Raw genomic sequence first — 22,310 nt, forward strand, 5'->3', positions numbered from 1 at the left:
GGCGCCTACCGTGGGGCCTGAGGAGCCTGGAGCGCGGATCTGGGTGCGATCCGCCTTCGCAAGCAACCGGCACGGGATCTGACCCACGACATCCCGGCTTGAAGTCAAGACCTACACGGAGTGTTCCCTAAAAATAGACATACACGGAGCGCGGCTTAGGGATGGACACGATCATAGGAGACCGATCTGAGCAAGATCTCTTTGATGTCTTTTCTAGCTTAGATCTCCTGGAAACAAGGCACACCCAAACTGCTCCAGTGCAGGACATAACGATGGAAGACTCATGCATATCCGCTTGAGTTTCCCTAGTGTTAGAGACACATAGGTTCCACATGGTTTGCTACGTTGGATCTTGTTCGGGATCCGGCTCCATCGAACACAGGAGCGAATCTATTCTTAGGGCGCGGTGACTCGAATAGCGAACCAGTCAAAGAATAATAATATAACGCTGCCGCGAAGGATTTTGAGGTTGAACTCGCTTCTGAAGAACCGGTAGATATGCCGATCCCTCCATCAAGCAACTCTTCATGACACTAACAAAAATCTCCCCTTATCCGACGGACTTTTTGGATGGCACAAGTTGTAGTCGCATGCCAAAAAAAAGTTGTCCGGCAGATGAGCATTCCCCGCGCCGAACAAGGATGACGCTTCGTAAATCGCCACCATCTTGTCATTTTTGGTGACTAAATGCGCTGCAAAGCTTGTATACGAGGGTCCCACCATGGTTTTCGGTGTTCCTGCAAGGTTTTCTCTAGTCACACTAGGATTTGCAATGGTCCTACCTCAAATTTGACTGCCACGGACCAAAAAGTGAGTCACTTTCCTCTCCCTTTGCAAAAATCCCACATTCCCCTCCTTCACACTAGACCCTCTACGCCATCGCATCCCACCCATTTCATCGTCGATGGCGGTCAATGGCAGCCAGAAGTCACCTCTGATACCCCATAACCTCCAATAACTAGTGATACGAATCTCCATATGGAATGGACACAAATACCTATGTTTAGCATCTACACTAGTAGAGAAACCCCCCTTTTGTACCGGTTTGAAAGGGCCTTTAGTACCGGTTTTGGAACCGGTACTAAAGATCCGGCACTAAAGGCCTCCATCCTTTAGTACCGGTTCCTTACGAACCGGTACTAAAGGTGCCCGCGGGGCTGGAGATCTTTTTTTTATTTTTTTTTCACAAAAAGGCTATTTCGTTTAATTTTTTTTATCCATTTTTTTTCTAATTATTTTTCACTCCCTTTTTTTCATAATTTCTAATATTTCCGTTAGTCTCTAACTACACTTAATCTCTAGTCAATTACTTACCCTTGGTCAAACTTCCCGGTCGGTCACCCATCCTCACACTACTCCAACACTAGCACGCTTAACTTCCGGGTTCCTTTCCGTCCCACTTCCAAGTGCTTTGCGCGCATGTTGTTGATAGTAGTATCATATCAATCCTATTAACATGTTGGTCAATGTGACACTTATTTATTATTTGTATTGCAAATAATTTCTTTAATAAACAAAAGTAATGATGTAATAATAATGTTGAATAAATAAATAAAATTAACTTTTTAATTTGTATTATTTTTATATATTTTTTAAACTTTTAATATTTTTTTGCCAAACTTTAAACCTGAAAATTTGAAAATCTTATAATTTGATAAAAGTAATAGTTATTCTGGGAATCAAAAAATCTTATAATTATTAATTTTAATTTTTAAAAAATTAAAAATATATAAAAGTTTTGGAAAAAACCTAAAATCTTCCTGCTTTCATATTTTGATTTGGAATTTTGAGAATCTAAAATTTGGCTAACCGGGTAAACCCGGGTGAATTCGGATGTAACTTTTTCCCACGATGATTTTGATATATTATACGTTTTTTTTTCGACGTCGTACGCAAAAGTTCTTGCGGTTTTACCATTTTCCAAAACTTTTTTGCAAAAAAAGTGAAAATTCAAATTTGTTAATTTTCCCCAATACTAGGTTGCATAACATACAAGAATCTGAAAACATTTTATTTTTTTGAATTTTCTATCATTTTCATTTGTATTTTACAAAGCAAAAAAAGGCGATCCACGGGGGGGGGGGGGGTGTGGAGGTGCGTGGGCAGCAGGGACCCTTTAGTACCGGTTCCTGTCACGAACCGGTATTAAAGGTCTGTGCAGTGCAACCGGTACTAATGCACCCTTTAGTACCGGTTCGTAAGGAAACCGGTACTAAAGGGTTGGACGAAAGACCCCTTTTTCTACTAGTGCTAGGATCATATTATATATGTCATAATCAGAATTCCATTCCATTCCAATACCCCACCAGAAGCTTTGGCTGAAACTATATTCAAAGAAAAGGTGTGTCATGGTTTCCTCATGGCATGTGTCACAAAGGATGCAGTCATTGTATTCCAGATAAAAATTCTTCTTTTTCATCATTTCCTTGGTATTGAGTCGGTTGTACAGAAGTAGCCATGCAAAGAACTTTGTGTCTAGGTATACAACATGATTTCCATATTTCCAGGATTGGCTTTGGCGCCTTGCCATGAGTTCACTGTATAACGTTTTGGTATAGTATTTGGTGTTGTTGAGGATGTTCCATGTGTCATATTCCCCAGTCATCTCAAAGGCAAATAATTCAGCTTGCATTTGATGAAGTTCCTAATGTGCAATAGTCGAATAAAGGTAAGTTGACCATTGAATAGATATCAGTTGTTGAATATTGTGTAGCTTTCTCCACATTGATGTGTTCATCCTTTGAGAAGGAATGAAGGTGCGGGTAGACTTCTTCTCTAACTCGGGTTCTCAAATTTCATTTCGCACATATATAATTCAGAACTCACTATAAAAATAATAAAAATAACTTTGATCTATTCGAGAGAAAAAAGAACGATAATCATATGTATAAGTCAATAAACTTTTGTCCTCCATGTGGTTCCATACAATAATTTTTGCCCTCCACGTGGTTCCATACAATTTATCGCTTTCTTTCGAGCACTACTCGAACATCAATCAATACCAAAGTTCAGAAATTCCAAGCCAATTTACCATCATCGGGGCAATTCTGAGAATGCATCACCCAAAACATATAATCACGTTCACACGTTCCCCAGACGAAGCCTCCTCTCTACGCCCCCTTGATACAAGTAGTCGCTGCCTCCGCCGACCATATGCTCAGCACCCTTCTTTAAATATCTAAATACAATAAGGAAATCTTTTCTGGTAACAAGTAAGAGGGATAACTACAACTGTATTTAGCTTAATTTCATATCTTTACAAAGAAAAGGGGGATTTTTTTAGAAGTATGTGCAATTCTGGGAATTTTTTAGTAATTCGTTCAGAAAATGGATCACAATCAGAAGTAGGGGGAAATTCAGAAGTTCAGAAGAAGAAAATGAGGAGGTGTTGGATTCAGTTGAGTTGCAGCACGTCATGCATCCATTCACAACCAATACATATCTATGAATAACCAATCAGTAAAAACACAGGTACAACCCATCCGTATCCATCCAGGACATATCCATGAAGAAAAATTGTGAAATAAATTGTGAAATAGCATGGCATAGCTCGTGCCAGGTGGTATTAGGAACATAGAGTTGGATATCCCCACAAACTTCATGGCGTAAGTTGCTTAAGGCATGCAGAGAACGGCTTCTTCTTCGAGGCGTCCCGTCACCCAATATATCAAGAGAACTGACCATCAAAATTTCTCGCAGTGGAGTAAGTATGTTTTTCGGCAATAGAACAGTAGTATAAACTGATAATGATTTCTCAATTGCATCTGAACTAATTCTGCGAGGATTTGAGTTAATAATAAGAGAAATTAGCAGCAGCTGTGCACTATTTGTTTGGCATCACTGTACAGAAGCAACGAACTAAGTTTTTCTCCATTGTGATGTTCTTCTCCACTGGCCATGTACTAATCTGATTAATGGCAAGCATACCCAACCAAATGGTCAACCTAAACAGCCCAATTATGTCATGACTGCATGTCTGTCCTCATCACGAGCAGCTTCCTTCATTGTATAATTTTCCAAAATTGATTGCACCATATGTCATATCCAAGATAGTTAAAATCCTCAACATCCATTATATATTGCATTGAACTTGAGAAATACCAAAGGTACCCAAGATTGTAGTGATTAAGTGCCATACCTCTTCAATTTAATTTTGCTCCCTTTTCGAATGATTCTTCATAGTTGACCTTGCTACAGATAACGGTGTATGCTGCTTCTTGATGGCCTATTGCAGACAAATGAAAGATGCGGAGATGATGCACCGTAGAAACAAGGATTACCTTTCCACCCGGTTCAACTACTTCGGAATTCTATATTTGCTTCTGGTCCTTCCATGTAGAGGCACCTGAAAACAACACAAAGTGAATGTACCTGAATAAAAACTCCAAAATAATAAAAATTGTGTACATTGATAGAGGAACTTACATTTTTAAACAAAAATATCTACAGATATATAAAATGGTAAATAATAAGAACTCATAAGTTAAAGAAGCTCAATTATTTGAGGTCACAATTATATTACTTCTGAAGCATCTACAAGAACACAAATGTAGTTCAAAATCATTTCAGAAACAAATTTGCTGTTCTTCAAACCCAAAATATAAAAAGCAACAAAATGCAACAATGTTTCTATAACATGTAGACACATCTAGTGAAAAGAATTACATTCTGACATTATCTAACTATACTTTCCTCCAACCAAACTCCACAAGATAGTGTCTTAGGAAATTCGCGGGAGTAGCTAGGATTTTGCTTCACAACTACGATAGATTGAGTTGCATAGTATCCACCATTGAATCATCATATAGCTGTAAGCCAAAGCAAAAGCTGCTCTTTGACAAAGTATCCTATGTCAAATTCTCAAAATCAAGTCGATGGATTTAGTAGAAAGAAAGATACCTCAACACTGACAGTTGGAACATGGTAACAACAGCTTAGAATGCAGTATAAAATAATTACTGAATAGATCGGCATCTTTCAACAACTTCTCAATATCAATGTTAGGCGCGTAGACCTTGACATGTTGGTGAATTTCTCCATGTACATATTTGAAAGACTATCGGACCTAAGGATGCCTCAGAACATACGTGCTCCACAAAATTCTCAAAGAAGCTGCGAGGATACACAAGGACAAACCATGAATTGGTGGTACTCGCTGGTCAATGAGAGCACCTCGGCGCAGCGGGGTCTACGGTGCCAGAGACCGAAGGGTCCAAGACAACCTCGGACGCCACTTTGATAGTCTTGACTTGGGCATCCCCTTTACCATACTCTTACCTGACTCGAGGTGCCAAACAATCTGTAGGCCCAGATTGAGTGCCCTCCATGGCGAGGTGGGAGCTGATCTCCCGGCAAGGGGTGGTCCAGCCTCGACCTGCCTTGTCTTGGTGCAGACAGCCGGGAGATGCTTGACGCGGGCGAGCAGCTCCAGCTCAGACAGGGCCTTGAGACTGGAGACGGCGTTGTAGAGGCCGACCAGGCGAACTATGTAGCTAGTGACTTGGGCATGGTCTTGCATTTTACCTTGACAGCAGTGAGGTCAACGTTGTTCTGCTAAAGGTAGCGGACGAAGTCTATGAAGTTCTCTTCCATCGGAAGGTAGTGGCCACTGTATGGCCATATTGCCTGAAGAAATAGGACAACATCAGGCATCTGTTACACCTGGCAAAAGTCGGTCCAACCCTAATGTTGCTTGTTATGGTACTATAAAAAACCAGATGCATTATTTTTCTCGATGTGAACATACCTTTAAAATTCCGTCTTTTACCATTAATCTTCCAGCAGTCGTTATTGCTCCACCAGCTAGAAAACTGGAGTGTTGAAACGATCCTTTCTTCACGAAAACTTCAGAAGGAAGGAAGAGAATTGTATCGACCATTCAATAAACGTCATGCGCATCCCTCTCCAGTTGGTACTATAGATTCCAGGATAGTGAAAAGAAGAAAAAAAATCCTACCTGCCAACATAGAATGCCTTGGTGGTGCTGAGGACAAAAATCCACTTGGGGTCATCTTGTCAGTTTGTTTGAAGACAAGTTTACCACTCTCCACAACTACTTCATACAGTTGCCTTTCTTGCTATAATTCAGTACAGGAGACACATAAGTAATGATCAGATGATGTTTTGAATAAACTTGTGCTAAGAACTCTTTTTTTCATATTAGAGTTGAGGAACATACTGGTCCAAGGTACTTGATGCACTAGCTATGAAGTTTACTCCTAGGGCACTTCTCAAGATTTATTTCTTTGCCTCTCCCCAATGTATAACATGTTGATTATGTTAGATAATAACACATCATTAGTTATAGGTTCTTAAATTGCCACTAATTTAAAGCCTATAAAATAGGTATAATAAGGTCAATTCTACATACCAATAGAAAAATGGTTCTGTACTCTCACTCATGGACCATTGACATAGGCATCCCCAATGGGCATACCGAAGATGGTACCCGGGGTTTACTGAAGGCCCATGACTCGAAGAATAAGAAGATTCGGAAGCCCAATTTATTATTAAGGAAAACTAGAGTTGTATTAGGAAATACTACTTGTAATCTTGTGGGACGGGTTGGAAACCCTCCCGGACTCTGTAACTTGTGTATTATGAATCCCTCGACTCCACCTCCTATATAAGGGGGGTCGAGGGACAAAGATAGCATCGATTCATTGTCTCACGCAACCCTAGTTTTCACATCGTCTAGTACTTTTCGGTTGAAACCTTCGAGATCTACTTGCCCTCTACTTCCGACTAAAACCCTAGTCTACAATCTGTAGGCATTGATAAGTTAATCCCTTATCAATTGGCGCCGACCGTGGGGATTAGAGGTGTCAAGGATCTTATCTCGATGGCACGTTCAAGATCGTCGACTTCGTCAACTGCAAGCAACATGATGGACAGAGGTAAACAGATCAAAACTGGTCTAGTTGATTTTGTTCCTCACCCGCCCTCCCGTTTGGATGCATATGCGTATCTGGAGGAGCCCATGGAGACGACGTTCGGAAAGTTCCACTTCCGCGTCGAGAAAGAAGGAGCATATCGTATCGAGATTCTGATCTCGTCGGGATTATCAGCGGTCGATCCTAATTTTTCGAGTTCAGCATCGTCAATCGAATCAGGCGACGAGGAGATTTCGTCGCCACGCTTCATCAGCACCAGGGCAAGTGAAAAACTCGCCAAGATCTTCAGCGAAATGTCTTTCGAGTCATCTGCGGACTCCGATATATGCAATGACTCGAGAAACATCGACAGCTTCAACTTCATCGACAGATCCACTACTGTTGGAAAGTGTAGGATAACGTTGCATAGAAAACAAAAAATTTCCTACGGCGAACACGCAATCCAAGCCAAGATGCAATCTAGAAGACGGTAGCAACGAGGGGGTATCGAGTCTCACCCTTGAAGAGATTCCAAAGCCTACAAGATGAGGCTCTTGTTGCTGCGGTAGACGATCACTTGCCGCTTGCAAAAGCGCGTAGAAGATCTTGATCACGATCGGTTCCGGCGCCACGAACGGGCAGCACCTCCGTACTCGGTCACACGTTCGGTTGTTGATGAAGACGACGTCCACCTCCCCGTTCCAGCGGGCAGCGGAAGTAGTAGCTCCTCTTGAATCCGACAGCACGACGGCGTGGTGTCGGTGGCGGTGAAGAAGTCCGGCGGAGCTTCGCTAAGCTACGCGGGCAATATGGAGGAGAGGGGGGCGGCTAGGGTTTGGGAGGGGTGGCCGGCCACTCTATGGGGGGCGGCCAGCTTGTGGTCTTGGGGTGGCCGGCCCCCTCCCTTGGCCCCTCATTATATAGGTGGATCCCAAGTGTTGGTGTCCAAGTCTTCGAATAAGACCCGAAACCAAAACCTTCCATAGGAGGGGGAAACCTAGCCCAACTAGGACTCCCACCCAAAGGTGGGATTCCCACCTCCCATGTGGGGGGTGGCCGGCCCCCTATGGTGGAGTCCACTTGGGACTCCACCCCATCTAGGGCTGGCCGGCCATGGAGGTGGAGTCCCTTGTGGACTCCACCTTCCTTGGTGGTTTCTTCCGGACTTTTCTAGAACCTTCTAGAACCTTCCATAGAACCTTCCGCGACATTTTATTTCACATAAAATGACATCCTATATATGAATCTTATTCTCCGGACCATTCCGGAACTCCTCGTGATGTCCGGGATCTCATCCGGGACTCCGAACAAATATTCGAACTCCATTCCATAATTCAAGTGCTACCATTTCAACATCCAACTTTAAGTGTGTCACCCTACGGTTCGAGAACTATGCGGACATGGTTGAGTACTCACTCCGACCAATAACCAATAGCGGGATCTGGAGATCCATAATGGCTCCCACATATTCAACGATGACTTTAGTGATCGAATGAACCATACACATATATTACCAATTCCCTTTGTCTCGCGATATTTTACTTGTCCGAGGTTTGATCTTCGGTATCACTCTATACCTTGTTCAACCTCGTCTCCTGACAAGTACTCTTTACTCGTACCGTGGTATGTGGTCTCTTATGAACTCATTCATATGCTTGCAAGACATTAGACGACATTCCACCGAGAGGGCCCAGAGTATATCTATCCGTCATCGGGATGGACAAATCCCACTGTTGATCCATATGCCTCAACTCATACTTTCCGGATACTTAATCCCACCTTTATAGCCACCCATTTACGCAGTGGTGTTTGGTGTAATCAAAGTACCTTTCTGGTATAAGTGATTTACATGATCTCATGGTCATAAGGACTAGGTAACTATGTATCGAAAGCTTATAGCAAATAACTTAATGACGAGATCTTATGCTACGCTTAATTGGGTGTGTCCATTATATCATTCACACAATGACATAACCTTGTTATTAATAACATCCAATGTTCATGATTATGAAACTAATCATCCATTAATCAACAAGCTAGTTTAAGAGGCATACTAGGGACTTCTTGTTTGTCTACATATCACACATGTACTAATGTTTCGGTTAATACAATTCTAGCATGATATATAAACATTTATCATAAACATAAAGATATAAATAATAACCACTTTATTATTTCCTCTAGGGCATATCTCCTTCAGTCTCCCACTTGCACTAGAGTCAATAATCTAGATTACATTGTAATATACCTAACACCCATGGCATTCTGGTGTTGGTCATGCTTTGCCCTAGGGAGAGCTTTAGTCAACGGATCTGCTACATTCAGATCAGTGTGTACTTTGCAAATCTTTACTTCTCCATCTTCGATGTACTCGCGAATCGAGTGGTAACGCAGCTTGATATGCTTCAGCCTCTTGTGTGACCTTGGCTCTTGTGCATTGGCGATGGCACCCATGTTATCACAGTAAATGATTAATGGGTCCAATGCACTAGGAACCACACCGAGCTCTACAATGAACCTCTTCATCCATACCGCTTCCGATGAAGCCTACGGAAAGCCGCTATGTACTCTGATTCTGTTGAAGACTTCGCCACCGTGCACTGCTTCGAGCTTGCCCAGCTTACTGCAGCACCATTCAATATAAACACGTACCCAGACTGTGACTTAGAGTCATCAGGATCAGTGTTCCAACTTGCATCGGTGTAACCGTTTACAACGAGCTCTTGGTCACCTCCATAACAAAGAAACATATCCTTAGTTCTTTTCAAGTACTTCAGGATATTCTTGATCGCTGTCCAGTGTTCCATTCCTGGATCACTTTGATATCTCAAGCTAGTCAAACTAACCGCATCAGCCATATCCGGTCTAGTACATAGCATGGCAGACCTGATAGATCCTACTGCCGAGGCATAGGGGATGTTACACATCCTTTCTCTTTCTTCTGCCGTAGCCGGTCCTTGAGTTTTACTCAATACCTAGCACAGTAACATAGGTAAGAACCCTTTCTTACTTTCGTCCATTCTAAACTTCTTTAGAATCTTGTCCAGATATGTACTCTGTGATAGCCCTATTAGGCGTCTTGATCTATCTCTATAAATCTTGATGCCTAATATATACGATGCTTCACCAAGGTCTTTCATTGAAAAACTATTATTCAAATAACCCTTAACATCGCTTAATAGTTCTATATCATTCCCGATCAATAATATGTCATCTACATATAATATCAGGAATGCTACAGAGCACCCACTCACTTTCTTGTAAATACAGGCCTCTCCATGACCTTTGTATAAACCCGAAGTCTTTGATCACCTTATCAAAGCGTCGGTTCCAACTTCTTGATGCTTGCTTCAGTCCATAGATTGAACGCTGAAGTTTGCATACTTTGTCAGCATTTTTAGGATCGACAAAACCTTTGGGTTGTACCATATACAACTCTTCCTCAATATCTCCATTAAGGAACGCCGTTTTGACATCCATCTGCCAAATCTCATAATCGAAAAATGCAGCTATTGCTAACAAAATCCTCACAGATTTTAGCTTCGCTACAGGTGAGAAAGTCTCATCGTAGTCAACTCCTTGAATTTGTCGGAAACCCTTTGCGACAAGTCGAGCTTTATAGACAGTAATATTACCATCAGCATCTGTTTTTCTCTTGAAGATCCATTTATTCTCGACAGCCTTTCGGCTATCTGGTAAGTCTACCAAAGTCCATACTTTGTTATCATACATGGATCCCATTTCGGATTTCATGGCTTCTTGCCATTTGTTGGAATCTGGGCTCATCATCGCTTCTTCATACGTCGCAGGGTCCTCATCATTGTTATCTACAATCATGACATTTAAACAAGGATCATACCAATCAGGAGTGGCACGTTCCCTTGTCGATCTGCGAGGTTCAGTAGTTTCCTCGTTCGAAGTTTCATGATCATTATCATTAGCTTCCTCTGTTGCCGGTGTAGGCGGTACAGGTACAACTTCCGTACCGCGCTACTCGATCAACGAGTATAGATTCATCAATCTCATCGAGTTCTACTTTTCTTCCAGTCACTTCTTTAGTGAGAAATTCTTTCTCAAGAAAGGTTCCGTTCTTAGCAACAAAGATTTTGCCTTCGGATTTGTGATAGAAAGTGTACCCTATAGTTTCCTTAGGGTATCCTATGAAGACGCATTTCTCCGCTTTGGGTTCTAGCTTGTCCGGTTGTAACTTCTTTACATAGGCTTCGCAACCCCAAACTTTCAGGAACGACAGCTTAGGTTTCTTATTAAACCATAATTCATACGGTGTCGTTTCTACGGATTTTGATGGTGCTCTATTTAAAGTGAATGCGGCTGTCTCTAATGCATAACTCCAAAATGATAACGGCAAATCAGTAAGAGACATCATACTACGAACCATATCTAAGAGAGTTCGATTACGACGTTCGGACACACCGTTTCGTTGAGGTGTTCCCGGCGGTGTCAATTGTGAAAGTATTCCGCATTTCTTTAAATGCATGCCAAACTCATAACTCAGATATTCACCTCCACGATCAGATCGTAGAAATTTGATCTTCTTGTTACGTTGATTTTCTACTTCACTTTGAAATTCCTTAAACTTCTCGAAAGTTTCGGATTTATGTTTCATGAAATAGATATACCCATATCTACTCAGATCATCTGTGAAGGTTAGAACATAACGATAACCACCGCGTGATGCTACGCTCATTGGTCCACATACATCTGTATGTATGATTTCCAATAAGTCGCAGCTCGCTCCATCATACCAGAAAATGGAGTCTTAGTCATTTTACCCATTAGACATGCTTCGCATCTATCAAGTGACTCAAAGTCAAGTGATTCAAGTAATCCATCGGTATGGAGTTTCTTCATGCGTTTCACTCCAATATGACCAAGACGACAGTGCCACATATAAGTAGAATTATCATTAAGTTTAATTCGCTTAGCATCAATGTTATGTATATGCGTATCACTACTATCGAGATCTAATAGAAATAAGCCATTCTTTTGTGGTGCTCGACCATAAAAGATATTATTCATAAAAATAGAACAACCATTATTCTCGAGACTTGAATGAATAACCGTCTTGCATTAAACAAGATCCGGATATAATGTTCATGCTCAACGCAGTACATAATAGCAATTATTTAGGCTTAAAACTAATCCCGAAGGTAGATGTAGAGGAAGTGTGCCGATTGCGATCACATTGACCTTGGATCCGTTTCCAACGCGCATCGTCACTTCATCTTTCAGCGGTTGTCGTTTATTCTTTAGTTCTGTTTCGAGTTACAAATATGAGCAACCGAACCAGTATCAAATACCAGGTACTAGAACGAGAACCAGTGAAATGAACATCTATAACATGTATATCAAATATACCTTCTTTCTTCTTCTTGACAAGGCCGCTCTTCAGATCAGCCGAGATACTTGGAGCAATTACGCTTCCAGTGTCCCTTCTCCTTGCAGTAATAGCACTCAGCATCAGGCTTAGGGCCGTTCTTAGGTTTCATAGGAGGCGTGGCAGCTTTCTTGCCACCCTTCTTGAATTTTCCCTTAGACTTGCCCTGTTTCTTGAAACTGGTGGTCTTGTTGACCATCAACACTTGGTGCTCTTTCTTGATCTCAATCTCAGCAGCTTTTAGCATGCCAAAAAGTTCAGGTAACTCCTTGTTCATGTTCTGCATATTGTAGTTCATCACAAAGTTCTTGTAACTTGGTGGCGATGATTGAAGGACACGATTAATCCCGGTCTGTTAGGAATCACTATTCCCAAGTCACTGAGTTTCTTCGCATGCCCGGTCATGGCGAGCATGTGCTCACTAACGGAGCTGCCTTCTTCCATCATACAGCTGAAGAAATGTTTCGATGCTTCATAGCATTCCATGGCCGCATGAGTCTCGAATATAGCTTTCAGCTCATTCATCAACTCATGAGGATCATGGTGCTCAAAACGTTTTTGAAGATCGGATTCCAGACTGCACAGGATGGCACACTGAACTTGAGAGTACCGAGTTTTCCGAGTCGCGTAAACGGCTTTTACTTCATCGGATTCATCTTCTGCAGGAGGGTCACCTAGCGGTGCATCAAGCACAAATTGCAGATTTCCGCCAGAGAGGAAGATCCTCACATGACGGAACCAGTCGGTGAAGTTGCTACCGTTGCTCTTAAGTTTCTCTTTTTCTAGGAACTGATTAAAATTGATTGGGGACGCCATCTCTACAACATATATTTGCAATAGTTTAGACTAAGTTTATGACAAATTGAGTTCAAATTTTAATTCAACATAATTAAAAACCTAAGTGAACTCCCACTCAAAACAATATCCCTCGCATTGTCTTAGTGATCACACGAACCAAATCCACCGCACCTAAACCCGATCATCACGAGAAAAGGTGTGATTTTAATGGCGAACACTCAAAGTGTTCATCATATCAACCATATGATTCATGCTCTACCTTTCGGTATCATGTGTTCCGAGACCATGTACGTACATGCTAGGCTCGTCAAGGCCACCTTAGTATCCGCATGTGCAAAACTGTCTTGCACCCGTTATATGTACTTATTGAATCTATCACACCCGATCATCACGAGGTGCTTCGAAACGACAAGACTTGGCAACGGTGCTACTAAGGATGAACACTTTATTATCTTGAGATTTTAGTGAGGGATCATCTTATAATGCTACCGTCGCGATCTAAGCAAAATAAGATGCATAAAAAGGATTAACATCACATGCAGTTCATATGTGATATGATATGGCCCTTTTGTTCTTGCGCCTTTGATCTTCATCTCCAAAGCACGGATATGATCTCCATCATCTTCGGGCATGATCTCCATCATCGTCGGCGTAGCGTCAAGGTCAATGGCGCCGTCTTCATGATTGTCCTCCATGTAGCAACTATTACAACTACTTTGAAATACTACTCAACATGAAATTTAAAGACAACCATAAGGCTCTGCCGGTTGCCACAATACAATAATGATCATCTCATACATATTCATCATCACATTATGGCCATATCACATCACCAAACCCTGCAAAAACAAGTTAGACGTCTCTAATTTGGTTTGCATATTTTACGTGGTTTAGGGTTTTCGAGAGCTCTAATCTACCTACGAACATGAACCACAACGTTGATACTAATGTTTTCAATAGAAGAGTAAATTGAATCTTTACTATAGTAGGAGAGACAGACACCCGCAAAGCCTCTTATGCAATACAAGTTGCATGTCGAACGAGGAACAAGTCTCATGAACGCGGTCATGTAAAGTTAGTCCGAGCCGCTTCATCCCACTATGCCATAAAGATGCAAAGTACTCAAACTAAAGATAACAAGAGCATCAACGCCCACAAACCATTGTGTTCTACTCGTGCAACCATCTATGCATAGACACGGCTCTGATACCACTGTAGGATAACGTTGCATAGAAAACAAAAATTTTCCTACGGCGAACACGCAATCCAAGCCAAGATGCAATCTAGAAGACGGTAGCAACGAGGGGGTATCGAGTCTCACCCTTGAAGAGATTCCAAAGCCTACAAGATGAGGCTCTTGTTGTTGCGGTAGACGATCACTTGCCGCTTGCAAAAGCGCGTAGAAGATCTTGATCACGATCGGTTCCGGCGCCACGAACGGGCAGCACCTCCGTGCTCGGTCACACGTTCGGTTGTTGATGAAGACGACGTCCACCTCCCCGTTCCAGCGGGCAGCGGAAGTAGTAGCTCCTCTTGAATCCGACAGCACGACGGCGTGGTGTCGGTGGCGGTGAAGAAGTCCGGCGGAGCTTCGCTAAGCTACGCGGGCAATATGGAGGAGAGGGGGGCGGCTAGGGTTTGGGAGGGTGGCCGGCCACTCTATGGGGGGCGGCCAGCTTGTGGTCTTGGGGTGGCCGGCCCCCTCCCTTGGCCCCTCATTATATAGGTGGATCCCAAGTGTTGGTGTCCAAGTCTTCGAATAAGACCCGAAACCAAAACCTTCCATAGGAGGGGGAAACCTAGCCCAACTAGGACTCCCACCCAAAGGTGGGATTCCCACCTCCCATGTGGGGGTGGCCGGCCCCCTATGGTGGAGTCCACTTGGGACTCCACCCCATCTAGGGCTGGCCGGCCATGGAGGTGGAGTCCCTTGTGGACTCCACCTTCCTTGGTGGTTTCTTCCGGACTTTTCTAGAACCTTCTAGAACCTTCCATAGAACCTTCCGCGACATTTTATTTCACATAAAATGACATCCTATATATGAATCTTATTCTCCGGACCATTCCGGAACTCCTCGTGATGTCCGGGATCTCATCCGGGACTCCGAACAAATATTCGAACTCCATTCCATAATTCAAGTGCTACCATTTCAACATCCAACTTTAAGTGTGTCACCCTACGGTTCGAGAACTATGCGGACATGGTTGAGTACTCACTCCGACCAATAACCAATAGCGGGATCTGGAGATCCATAATGGCTCCCACATATTCAACGATGACTTTAGTGATCGAATGAACCATACACATATATTACCAATTCCCTTTGTCTCGCGATATTTTACTTGTCCGAGGTTTGATCTTCGGTATCACTCTATACCTTGTTCAACCTCGTCTCCTGACAAGTACTCTTTACTCGTACCGTGGTATGTGGTCTCTTATGAACTCATTCATATGCTTGCAAGACATTAGACGACATTCCACCGAGAGGGCCCCAGTATATCTATCCGTCATCGGGATGGACAAATCCTTTGTTGATCCATATGCCTCAACTCATACTTTCCGGATACTTAATCCCACCTTTATAGCCACCCATTTACGCAGTGGTGTTTGGTGTAATCAAAGTACCTTTCCGGTATAAGTGATTTACATGATCTCATGGTCATAAGGACTAGGTAACTATGTATCGAAAGCTTATAGCAAATAACTTAATGACGAGATCTTATGCTACGCTTAATTGGGTGTGTCCATTATATCATTCACACAATGACATAACCTTGTTATTAATAACATCCAATGTTCATGATTATGAAACTAATCATCCATTAATCAACAAGCTAGTTTAAGAGGCATACTAGGGACTTCTTGTTTGTCTACATATCACACATGTACTAATGTTTCGGTTAATACAATTCTAGCATGATATATAAACATTTATCATAAACATAAAGATATAAATAATAACCACTTTATTATTTCCTCTAGGGCATATCTCCTTCAGAAAGGTCTTCACCAATCTCTATGATGGTGTCACCAAACCCAGCAAGGTTCAGAATCCAAAATATCGTCAGATTTATGCCATTGGAGAACCAAGTTGCGATCAGGAGGAGACATGAGAGGCTTTCGATGATGTGGGAAATCCATACGTTGATCCCGCTGACCTTAGGCGAGGTTTAGGAACTAAATATGTCGGGTCTGCACCACGTCTAAGGGTCCAACTTCCACAAGCAGCGTGAGATAGAACCGCACGAGCTATGGATGGCACAGAACCAATGACTACAACTGTTACGTCGGAAGAATTGCAAGCATACCAATACAGACTCGCCGCGTTGGAAGAGAATTGGAAAAACAGACAGCTGCTCTAAATAGAAGGAGGGAGGCAGCTTCTGTGTCAAGTAGGCGAAGGGCGGAGTTAAGCCGACATTCAGGAACTTCGGGAGATAGTCACAGAGAAGCTCGAAATAGAGCAAGATCTCGGCTGCAAAACATACCTGAGGCTGACAGAGAAAATCTAGTTCAAAATCTCGACATGTCCTTTATGTCGATAGACACGAGGGGGAATATTACCCCTAAGACACCGGAAGCTGGGTATATGGAAACGCAAGCTTTTATCCTCGCATCCAAGTCACCTCCCGGAGATCCAAGAGAAGCATTGTACAATATGGCCATGGCAGGAGTTGGAGCCATGGGAACGGTGTTTGTAACTTCGCCTCCCGAAGGATCAGCAAGAAAAAATAGTCCACGACCTGCCGCAGCAGCGCCAGGGCCTGAGAGAACAAGTGGAGCAAGAGATAGATATGTGTGGGCTGCCGTGCTTCACAAGGAGGGTCCGGAAGACTCGAGTTCCTTCAGGGTTTAAGTTACCCGACAATTTCAAAAAATTTGACGGCCTGCAAGATCTAGAGGACTGGCTAGTTGATTATCTCGAGACGGTGAAGTTGATAGGAGGAACCAGAGCAGCAGCCATGCAGAGCATTCAAGTACATCTGAGTGGAGCCACGCGATCTTGGATAAAGAAGCTTCCGCCAGGTTCCATCGACAGCTGAGACAATTTTGAGGACGTGTTCGTCAAGAATTTCCGATCTACCTGCAAAAAACCCGCATCACTAGAAGAGTTAAGATCGTGTCGACAAAAGCATGATGAATCAATGAGAAAGTACATCCAGAGGTGGTTCATCATTAAAACTCGACATAGAATATATCTGACGAGAGAGCGATAGATGCGTTCGTGGCAGGAATTCGACGAGGAGATTTTGTTGAAGACTTGGGGAGAACCAACCCAAGGACAGTGTCAGCACTGATGGAGATAGCGAACAGGTGGGCAGACAGAGAAGATGCTGTTCATAATAAGCGACACAGGTCACCTGAGGAGGACCGCGGTCGAAATTTTCAAAATAGACGGCGATTTCCTCGGCAATTCTCGAGCTACGATGCTCCCGGCCAAATATCGGCTGGGTTTCGGGGAAGCGCCGGAGGAAACAATAGAGATGAATATCAGAGGAGTAATGAGCAGCGAGTCGACGATAGAGATGACTCTCGGAATAACAGGCAAAATAGTGGACCAAGGTTTCAGAGACCTTTTGTATCTCCCGAAGATATGGAGCAGAGGAGGTATGAGCACAGGTGCGGTGAAGGGGAATACGCGAGGAAGAAGGAGAGTACTTATAGTAAGCTCAGTCGGAACGCCGCACCGTTGGATGTTCTCCAAATAGACTTGATGCTTTACACGTGGATCAAAGGGTACAATGGTACTTTTACCATGAGGGAACTGGACAGGCGCTACAGTGCGTGCAGCAGAAAAAACGGAGGACGTGTGTCCCCCACTTGCATAACGTGTCAACAGGACGCAGATTTTGGGCCCGCAGGTCAGTGAACGGACAGCTCTCGCGTCTTCCCAATACAAGGATCGTGGCTATCGTCAGTAGTGATGTCACCTTTTTAAAGAAAAATCTTGGCTATAAAGATTACTGCAACTGGCGGCAGACAAAGACTATTGAGCCTTTGATCAAATACAAGTTTTTGCCCAAACGCTCGGGGGCTACTTTGTAAAAAAGAAAAGTTGAGTATGACAAAATATAAATGGCGAGAGCCTATGACCAAATACAAGCATTTGTTCATAGCCTCGGGGGCTACTCCCATCGGGAGCGCTGGTCGCGCACCCGATAGATATGAAAACCTCGAGAAAGAAGGAAAATATAGCAACATAAGGCGTTGAGCCTACAACCAAGTACAAGTCCTTGGCTGTAGCCTCGGGGGCTACTCCCATCAGGAACGCTGTTCGCGTGCCCGATAAAATTATAAAAAAAAAGAAATGAGAAATATTTCGAGTTATACAAATAACTCTGCATATACTCCCATCGGGAAGGAAAGATAAGTCATCCGTTGATTCAATAAAATGTGCTATTCCAACAGCCGAAAAAGCACTCAGCAATATATTCTCAGAGCGCCAAAATGCGAATAATCTCTGAATGCCGCAAAACTTTGCGAAGGTAAGACCCCAGATCCGTTCTGAGCGGCATGGCGCCGTCTCTGACGTCGGTTTGCTACTTTTTTCCGTATCAACAGATACGAAGAAAAATCCTAACGGACGCGTTAGGTACCCGATAAAATATGACTGGGACTCGACAGAATGGTAAGACCTTAAGTGGCACCTGTCGAAATTTACACCAGTATCCCGAGATCATGTCCAGGGACGTGATCTTGAAGTAGGTTTTTGCGGATTGCCACTAGAGCAGTTAACTAGTACCTGATCCATCAGATGAACTAGCCCCAACTACCATTATCCCTATACAATATATAATTGCATATCCAAAGATATGTGATAAATTCGACAGAGTTATTGAATGATTAAAGTTGGAGATTTTTCCTGATTCTTCGATTCAAGCAAAATCTCGGGGGCTACTGACATAGGCAACCCCAATGGGCATGCCGAAGATGGTACCCGGGATTTACTGAAGGCCCATGACTCGAAGAATAAGAAGATTCGGAAGCCCAATTTATTATTAAGAAAAACTAGAGTTGTATTAGGAAATACTACTTGTAATCTTGCGGGACGGGTTGGAAACCCTCCCGGACTCTGTAACTTGTGTATTATGAATCCCTCGACTCCACCTCCTATATAAGGGGGGATCGAGGGACAAAGATAGCATCGATTCATTGTCTCACGCAACCCTAGTTTTCACATCGTCGAGTACTTTTCGGCTGAAACCTTCGTGATCTACTTGCCCTCTACTTCCGACTAAAACCCTAGTCTACAATCTGTAGGCATTGATAAGTTAATCCCTTGTCAACCATACATCATAATAGATATGCAAATTGTGCTCATATCGATGCCTCGGATATATATGTCCAAACGTATAAAGGTAACATCAGTAAACAATATTTTGTTGTTGAAGAATGATATCGAGCTGTGCTTAAGTGATGCAAAGTCTAGTACTTTCCACCTGAAATGAGTCAAAACTTAGTTTCTGATTCTTTCTTTTCTGAAACAAAAGTTACTGAATCTTTCAACACCAAGGCTAGCTTACAGTTCCAATGTTCAACAACTAAAGAAAATAGACGCGTACCATAGCTCTTCTATGACGACCACGCAATCAGCAAGGTGTCGCCTAGTGCGGTAACTCTTGTAAACCTTTTGAACCTTCACAGACGCAACATCAAGTTCACACTTTGGGCTGGATGAAACATTGGGGCTCACCGCCATGGAAAGATCTGAATTTCTCCGGTCATCGACAATGCTTATCGCAGTCGGCATGCTCTTAAGCTCCACTGAACCTGTGGCGTCCACTCCTCTTTGCCATTCTTTGAAGCTCAGCGAGTGCATCAGCCTGCCCATGGAGATTGCTTTCGCTGTGATGTTCTTCTCTTTTTCATCCCAAGGAGCAGAGATTTTGTTCACTATGTTAATTTCGTGTGTCCCTGGGCTGGAGATCTCTACGGAAAGTACTTCAAACCATGCGCGATGATACAATTCCATAAACTGAACCTTGTGCTGAAAAATTTCAGACATACGAAGTCAGTGTCAAGTGAAACGCTGAAAACCTTGAAGACAATTCTGCTCCCGAGACATGGTCAGAACTGAGACGGAAGAGCAAAAACCAACTTCTCTAGAGTGTAGTGTACCCACATTGCCTAGGACCAGTAAACTGCTCAGCTAAACCATTTAGGGTAGTTGGCAGTTGCAAAGGTAAGATGAACTTGTCAGGCCGAACCTCATTGCTGATCACTCTAAGAAACTCATGGATACATGATCCTACATTACCAGACCTCATACCACACTCCAGAGAACATTCCACATCACATATCTCAGCATCATACAGTCGAACACCTTTCGTGCTCCTCCATGACACACAACTCTGCACATAGCTAGACGAAACCAACAATGATGCAGGTGTTAGCAAACACCCTGGCGTCGAGAGCCCTACAGACAGGGTACACGCGCGACATGGCGGTGAATTGTCGATGCAGGCGGCGTGGAACGCGTGGCCACAAGGGAACAACGCTCGCCGCCGCTCGCCGGCGCACAACGCCTCGAGGGAGACGTTGGAGAACGGCGGCGCAGTGGATGGTTCATCGAGGGCAGGACTCGAAGCTGGGGAGGTAGATGATTGAGGGAGAGACCAATGGGGCGACGTTGGGCGACGGCGGAGGATGGTCTGGAAAGACGATGTACCGCCGGCCCTCCGCCGACCGTTCCTGGTTGTGCCATCTCCTACCACCGGTGAGCCTGTTGCCGCCGCCACTATCATGGAGAGGAGCACGGGATAGGGTTTGGGGGGCACTCACGGTCATGGGCAAAGCAGGAGGAAGTAGAATGAGGCTAGCATTTCGCTGGGCTTGGCCCATTCGGGCATGCGGGCCGAACGGGCGCGACCAAAAAAATCGACCATGACGACGAAAATAGGGGGAGAAGGGGGAACACGTTCCTTTTTTTTAAGTAGTAGAGATTATATTGCCCTTGGAATCTTTCCAGAGAAGAATTGATTTACCATTTTTAACAAAGAAATCTATCATTTCTCTATAGGTGTCGATCAGACATAGGTAGTCACGCCACCAGAATGAACCTTTTGGAGATATGGCATGGGGTGCTTTCTCATTGTAGTTAGACTTCCATAGTAAGTTGACCCAAGGAATATTCAGATGATTATAGAATTTTTGGATATTTTCACTAAGAGAGCTTTGGTCTGAACTCTTAGATTTAATACACCTAATCCTCCTTCCTCTTTTGGTGTACAAACTAGACCCAACTAGCAAGGCATTTTCCATGCTTATTTTTCTCTTTGCCAGCCCATAAAAATTGTCTGTCACTTTTTTCAAAGTGAACAAAGATGGTGTTGGCACTTCGAAAGAGCACATTGCATAGATTGGTAGTGTTGATATAACAGAGTTTAGTAGGGTCAGTCTTCTAGTGTATGACATAAGAGAGGAAATAGAAGAAAATCTTTTGTCCAATATTGAAACCATATGCATAAGATCATTGAATGATGGCCTGTTGGTGCCCAATGGGAGACCCAAATATGTAAAAGGAGGGCTCTCCATTATACAAACAAATGATCCCAACTACCAAATGTCGTCTTGGGCCTAGAAATTTTCTAAAGCATACTTGATCGAAGCATTCGCCGTTTATTTTTCTGAACTATGTGGGTTATTTCCTGGCCCAAAACATAACAAGTGAAATCTTGTGCAGCCAGTGTTTTCACGTGAAGAGAGGCTCTGAGACTGCCAATTCCATGAAATCTTCTGCAGCCAGTGTCAGACTATCAGAAAAATAGCCATTTAGAAGAAAAAAATCAAAACGGAGAAGTGCTGATTTGTGCAGTCACCCTTCTAATTTGTATTGTAGTAAGGTCTGGACCTCGGCGATAATTGGGTCGATAGAACCACCGCCTGCAAGATTGTGTATCTCCCTATTATTGATGTATAACTTTTTACTCCTCCTATTTCTACTTCCAATCCATAAAACCATTGGTTCCAACCAAAGAATGGCATGTTTTACAGCAAAATAGCACAAACTTGTATATAGATAATTTAACTACAAATCAAAAAATCGGATTATCAGTTCATGCAGTAGCAGCTTTCGACTCTTGTGTTATCATTTTCCAACCCGTAAGTCTGAAGCTAGAGGCCAAACAATAATACTACCTCTGTCCATTTTTAGATGCCAAAAATTTGTCTAAATTCGAATGTATCTAGACATTTTGTAGGCATAGATACATCCAAATTTAAACGAACCACTGGACATCTA

At 43.1% G+C, this 22,310-nt stretch overlaps 1 pseudogene; it reads right to left on the reverse strand.

Moving 5' to 3' along the window:
* Positions 1 to 5,074: 5,074 nt before the first annotated feature.
* Positions 5,075 to 20,369, reverse strand: LOC127338551 (IQ domain-containing protein IQM1-like; annotated as a pseudogene).
* Positions 20,370 to 22,310: the final 1,941 nt, after the last annotated feature.

The sequence above is a fragment of the Lolium perenne genome, chromosome 3, assembly GCF_019359855.2.
Source record: "Lolium perenne isolate Kyuss_39 chromosome 3, Kyuss_2.0, whole genome shotgun sequence".
Classification (NCBI taxonomy): Eukaryota; Viridiplantae; Streptophyta; class Magnoliopsida; order Poales; family Poaceae; genus Lolium; species Lolium perenne.